We start from the raw sequence: 6,481 nt of genomic DNA, 5'->3' as shown, positions 1-6,481 counted from the left end.
GTCTCCCTGAGTATAATCTTTTTAGGTATTACATTGTATCAACATAAATTATCACAATCTGCTTATTGCTTATATTTTACCAGTTTGAGTGATGCGTTGAAATTTTACTCCTCTTATGTTCCTTTAGGCTCCATGTTTATAATACAGTTGTCTTAAGAAGTTACACAGCAAGCACGTAGAACCATGTTAGACAGTGTTATAATTTTTCTTCAATCATAAAACAATTTTAGAATCTTGAGGGAAAAGAAATCCTTATGTATACACCTGTATTTTTACCTACCGTGTTCTCATTTTTTCCCTGCTGTTTCGACGTGTGGTCTTCTATCACGTCCTTTGTGTTTAGAGAACTTCATCAAGCCATTCTTTTAAAATAGGTCTTCTGGTGATAAATTCTCCTTGGTTTCCTTCATCTGAGAATGTCTTGCTTTCTCTTTCATTCCATGGATTACAGAATTCCAGGTTGGAAATACCTCTTCTTCTAGCATTTGAAAAATGCTGTGTCACTTTCTTCTAAACCTGCATGGTTTACAATGAGAAACCGTTGTCATTTGAAAAGTTTTCCCTGCTAGGTAAAATCTAATTTCTTTCACTGCTGGTTAGGTCTTTCTTTTTTGTCTTAGTTTTGGGAATTTTGATTAAGCTGTGTCTTCTTGGTACGGTATTTGCTCAGGTTCTTAAATCATGGGTTCATGTCTTTTGCCAAACTTGGGCTTTTTTTTTTTTTTTTTGGGTACTGGAGAGTGAATCCATGGGTGCTTAACCACTGAGTCAGGTCCCAAACCCTTGGAATTACGTTGGGTTTGCTAAATTGCTGTTGCTACTTGTGATCCTCCTGCCTCAGCCTCCAGAGCTGCTGCGATCATAGGCATGCCCCACCACACCCTGCTAAGGTAGGGCACTTTTGAGTCATTATTTCTTAGAGTACTTTTCAGCTCTTTGATATTTCTCCTCTTTTTCTTGGACTCCAATGACAAGTACGCTAGATATTTTGTTTTAGACGCATATGTCCCTGAGGTCCTGTTTATTTATTTATTTTTTCAGCCTATTTTCTCTGTGTTGTTCAGATTTGGTAATTTCTTTCTGTTGTTCTGTCCTCAAGGTTGGTGATTTTCTCTTTTTCTTTTGTGCTGCTGTTGAGTCCATAGTCCATATGTTGTTTTTCTTTTTAAATTTTAGTTATTATATTTTTCCAGTTCTGAAATAATCCATTTTGTTTTTCTTTTTGTTTTCATCTCTTTCTTTGATGGGACTTTCTCTTTTCACTGGGCTTCTCTGTTTTTATTTTTATTTTTTCAAGTGTTTTTGTAACTGCTTGTTGAAACATTTTGATACCACCTGCTTAAAAGACTTTGTGACATAATTCTAACATCTCAGTTATTCTGGTGTTGGCTGGTGTTGGCTATTATTGTCTTTATTTATTTATGTTTTCATTCTGATTGAAAGTTTCGCGGTTCTTGGATTGTTGAGCGATTGTTCCATTGAAACCTGGTTGCTTTGCGTACTTTATAATGAGAATCTGGACTCCATTTTAACCATCTTGTTATCTGACTTCCTCTGACACTATCCAGCAAGGGTGGGAGGGAACACTGGTGTGCAACAGCCAGGTTCCCTACACCCACTCTGTTGACAGCTGTGTAGAGGAGATCTCATACTGCAGGGTGGGGTGGCAGGAGATCCAGCTGGCACCACCCTGGCCTGGGGAGGGGAGACCTCCTGCTGTGAGGTAGGAGTGGGAGTCCTATAAGATCTCCACTGATGAGGTGGGAGGGGTGGTTTATTACTCCATTATGGGTAGCTGTATGTGTTGTCTCCACCTTCCACTGCCAGGAGGGAATTTTTTCTTTAGGCCAATGGCATATATGGCTACTGCCATCTGTCCTGACATTCCCCAGTGCTGTAATAACCTCTGGTTATCACATCCAGGCAGGTTACTCTGTGTCTTTCTTGTAACACTTGCTATTTAGTTATACTAACATTATTTCATCTCTTCTGATTTTTTTAACTGTCCCTAGGAATTTAACAATTTAGAGGTCCTTCCATAATACTACTGGCTGGGAAACTTGGATGCTTGTTGGGATAGCTTCATAGGAGTGGAAAAAACAAAATTATACACAGAAATCTCAATTTCAGGCCTGCCCAGAATATATGTGGGGAATGAAGGCTTACATAAAAGATTCAGCTATGCAAAAGCTATAAAGCAACAACCAAATTCTTAGCATATTCAATTATTTAACCTTGATGAGTGATCTTTGTAATGACAAGAAAGAAAAACATGCTGCATATGTTTTGTCTATGTCTAAAAGTCAGTAAAATATCCAAGATGACTGGGTTTAATTATCATTACTATGTGTATCTCTGCATTCTATTGAAAGATCAGTGATGTTTCATAAATAATAACATGAAGGAGTACACAATTCATAAATGTTAATATTTATCTCATAAAAGTTGTTTTTTGTAAGTTCACTTTAGCAACATCATGTTGTTACCATATGTTGTTATTATCAAAATTTTGACATAATCTGTGTTCTACTGACAACCTTTCTAGATGTATATCTGTATATTTATGCTTCCTGTATATATGTATATTTTTTTAAAAAATTCAATTTGGTTCAACTTTGCTGAGACAACAGCAACCAAATGGTCGATCAAAAATTTAAAGCAATACTTAGAGCAGACTTAGATCAGAAAATTAACACAGATTTTAATATATCATCTTTAAAGATTGCAGTGGTTTTGCCTACTGTGAATTATTATGTGGTATATCAGTTGGGGGTGGGCTTATATGAAAGAAAAAAAAACAAAACAGGAGGGGTGTGTGTGTGTGTGTGTGTGTGTGTGTTTATGGATCTCTCTCTGTCTCTGTCCCTGTTCCTGTCTCTATGGATTGTTCATAGATGGTAGGGACAAATCTCAAGTCCATAATGGGCTTTTTAGAGGCCAGAACTCTCAGACACAAGCTGAAGATGTAGTCCACAGGTCAAGTTCCTTTTTCCTTCTTCCTTTCCCTCTCAATCCTCCTCTTAGTCTTTCTTTTCCCTGTTCCTTTCTTCTTGTCCTTTCCTCCTCCTTTTCTTAAGAGTATTTTACTGATTGAATCCAACCCAACCAGATCCGTCAGATAATCTTTCTTGCTTCAAGAAAACTGAATACAGACTTTAATCTCATCAACAAAATACCTCCAAAGCAACGCTAGAGTGTGATTGAATAACTGAGAATTATAGCCTAGCCAACTTGACACATTAAACTTGTCATTACATGCAGCAAATATTAAACATATTTTGATTTAGTTATAGCATGATCATATATGCTAATCATATAGCACTGTCTCATATTGAAATTGTCACCATCCCTCAAAGCAACAGCTATAGTATATAGGATTAAACATAAATTCACAGGATTTTCATCAGGCCAGAGCAAGCTTTTTCATTGGCACTATTGACATTTTGGGCTGGAAAATTCTTTGTTATGGATTGTCCTATGTGTTGTTAGCAGAACCTGTTTCTACCCAGCAGATAGATGCCAGTAATAGCCCTCATCGTTGAGACAAACAATGCTGAAAGTTCTTCAAAAGGTAAAGCTGCCTCTGGTTGAGAACCACTGAACTAGATGAGTTAAACCTGCATATATTTTAAGAATATTCCAGGTGTGGGTGCAAGCCTGTAATCCTAGTGATTAGGGAAGTTGAGGCAGGAGTACAGCAAATCAGATGCCAGCCTAGATGATTAAGTGAGAATCTGCTCAAAACAGAAAGTAAGGGGTGGAGATGTGGCCCAGTGGTAAAACATCTTTGGGTTCAATCCTCATTAACACACACACACACACACACACACACACAAATAATATAAATTGTTTAATATTGCAAAATATCCCTCTGCCTCTGATATACTATGAATTAGAATATGAAGAGAATATAAGAAAAACAGTCACTTTTCAAATGCAAAATGCAACACTCTGTCCTGAAAAAAAAATCTATTTCATTAGTTAAGGAGGGTTTGACAAGATTATTATTAATGTCTTTTCTTTCCTGAGTACTTTGCTGCTCAGTGCTTTTTTTCCTTTTTCTTTATAGAATAAATACTGTTTATCTATGTTAGATAGTTTTTCCCCCCTCTTGACCGACCTCACTTTAGCAAGTGGGAAAATTGAAGATTTATACTTAGCAAAGGCAACAACTGTTATGGGAACCACAAAAGCCAAAAGAAACTGCTTCTTATTTACAATGGTGTTTAGTTGATTTTCTGTGGTCAGAAGTCCTTGATAGTAGAAAGGATTCTAGAATTCTGGTATTTAGATGGTTATGACATGCCAGAGTCACATATGAGCAATGAAGACGGGTTACCATATAGTCAGGGTTCTCCCCAGAAACAGATCCAATAAGATGTGCACACAGTCATCCCTCAGCATATACACAAGATACCTTACAGAAAGTCCCTTATATAAAGTTGTGTCATATTTGCTTGTAATCTAGGCTTATCCTTCCACATACGTTAAATAATGTCCAGATCCCTTATACCTAATATGTTTCAGTACCATTACACCATACTGTTATACTGTATTGTTTAGGGAATAACAACAAGAAAAAAAGTCTACTTGTTCAGTACAGATGCCATGTGTTTTTGAATATTTCTCATCCCAACCCATGGATGCAGAATGGATGGGTACAGAGGGTTGACTGTGTAAAACTTCTGTTTTGGTTAATTTTCTCATGTGATTTTGGAGGCTGGAAGATCCAAAATTTGCAAGGTGACACACAGGGTAAAGATCAGGGAATGGTCAATGCTCCTGTTTGAGTCTGAAGGCTATCCTCTGGTAGAATTCTCTTTTGCTCAAGAGAGGTCAGTCCTTTGTTCTGCTCAGGCCTTCACCTGATTGGATGAGGCCTGCCTGCATGACAGACAGTAATCTGCTTTACTCAAAATTCACAGATTTAAATGTTAATCTCATCCAATACCCACACCCATAGAAATAACCCACATTACATTTGACTAAGTACCTGTGCTTTGTGGCCCAGTCAAGGAAAATTAACCATTATAATAAATTAACCATCTCATAAAATAAACCATCACAATTACCCTATAATAATTTAGTTATTCCTTGTTAACCTAAAGAACTCTGCATTGTGGGCAAAACTAAACTATGGAATCAGAGAAACTTCATTCTGAATAGGAGTTCTTCTGAAAAAAAAAATTTTTTTTCAATAAGTTCTTGGACAACTTCCTGGATCTCATTTCTTCATCTGTAAAATAGGCTTAATAATATTCACCTGCTAGGGCTGTTGTGGAGAACTGATTTTGATAATGTATATAAAGCATTCATCTCCAGCTGGGCTTTGGCCTATATTTTCAGCACTAATAGTTTCCTTTCCTTTCTTTTTTTTTAAATAAATTTTTTCTAGTTTTTTTTATTGGTTCTTTTTAGTTATATGTGACAGTAGAATCCATTTTGACATAATTATAAAATTATTGAATATATTATGTTCTAATTCAGTAAGACTATGGAATGCTTCACAAATTTGGGTGTTATCCTTATGCAGTGGTCATCCTAATCTTCTCTGTATCTTTCCAATTTTAATATATGTGCTGCTGAAGTGAGAAATCCTTTCTTTCTTGAAGGCTAGGAAATTGAGTCAGGTCCAATGCATGTGGCTCCTGGAATCAACGTGTGCAGGAATCCTAATTTCTAAGCCCCAGTAAATTTACAAAGTGTGTTAATGCTGGTCACAGTGCATGGTGGGCATGCAGTAGAAGCTAAAACTTCGACTAGTGAGGAATGTAGAGTTAGGAGTCCTTGCTCTTTTTTCTTTGCTATGTACAAATGGGTCAAATAAAACATTATGGATATCAATGGAGACCTTTATAAAAATTGCAGATTTGCCATTGATTTCAATTTAGCAAATTCATTCAACTCTCAGATTTCAAGGAAAATAAGTGGAGGAGGAACTGATAGGACAATTTGACATGCCTTGAGTTAGTAGGAAGCTCAAGAAATTTCAAGACATTCCTAAAGACCCACTCCAAGGTGTCGCGACCCCTCGCCAGCAAGGGAAACACGACACAGGATTCTTCTTTCAACAGTTTATTCAGGCCTTGAGTCATGTATCATCTTCTAGCGCCCGCCACCCGACACACCCAAGCACAGCTTAATAAAGCCCCCCGCATCCCAATCCTAAGCCGCCACGTGGATCTCTCTCATAGGGTGGTAAGGGATTGCGCGCCAACTCTCCATAAAAGGAGTTGTTTATCACAGGCCACAGTGGAAGCCGGCGCCATCTTCTAATGGCGGCCACGGTCTAAGAATGGCTTACCACAGTTCCCCCTTCTATTTTATATAACAATGCAGGCGAAAGTAGAGGTCCTATCCCACTGTGCAGAAGTGGCTGCAATGTATGGTTCAGTCCTAAGGAGGCGCCTTCCCCAGACCTGATCCCATATCAGCCGACGCCTTTTTTCGTAGGGCGGGGCGTGGACGTCAAACCCGCATG

General features: G+C 37.8%; 1 non-coding gene across 1 annotated transcript; it reads right to left on the bottom strand.

Moving 5' to 3' along the window:
- Positions 1-5,488: 5,488 nt before the first annotated feature.
- LOC125617809 lies at positions 5,489-5,595 on the bottom strand. Its single transcript, XR_007348923.1, has one exon. It is a non-coding gene; the product is annotated as a U6 spliceosomal RNA (small nuclear RNA).
- Positions 5,596-6,481: the final 886 nt, after the last annotated feature.

The sequence above is a fragment of the Marmota marmota genome, unplaced genomic scaffold, assembly GCF_001458135.2.
Source record: "Marmota marmota marmota unplaced genomic scaffold, marMar, whole genome shotgun sequence".
NCBI classification, from domain to species: domain Eukaryota; kingdom Metazoa; phylum Chordata; class Mammalia; order Rodentia; family Sciuridae; genus Marmota; species Marmota marmota.
This window is presented reverse-complemented; position numbering and strand designations above follow the sequence as displayed.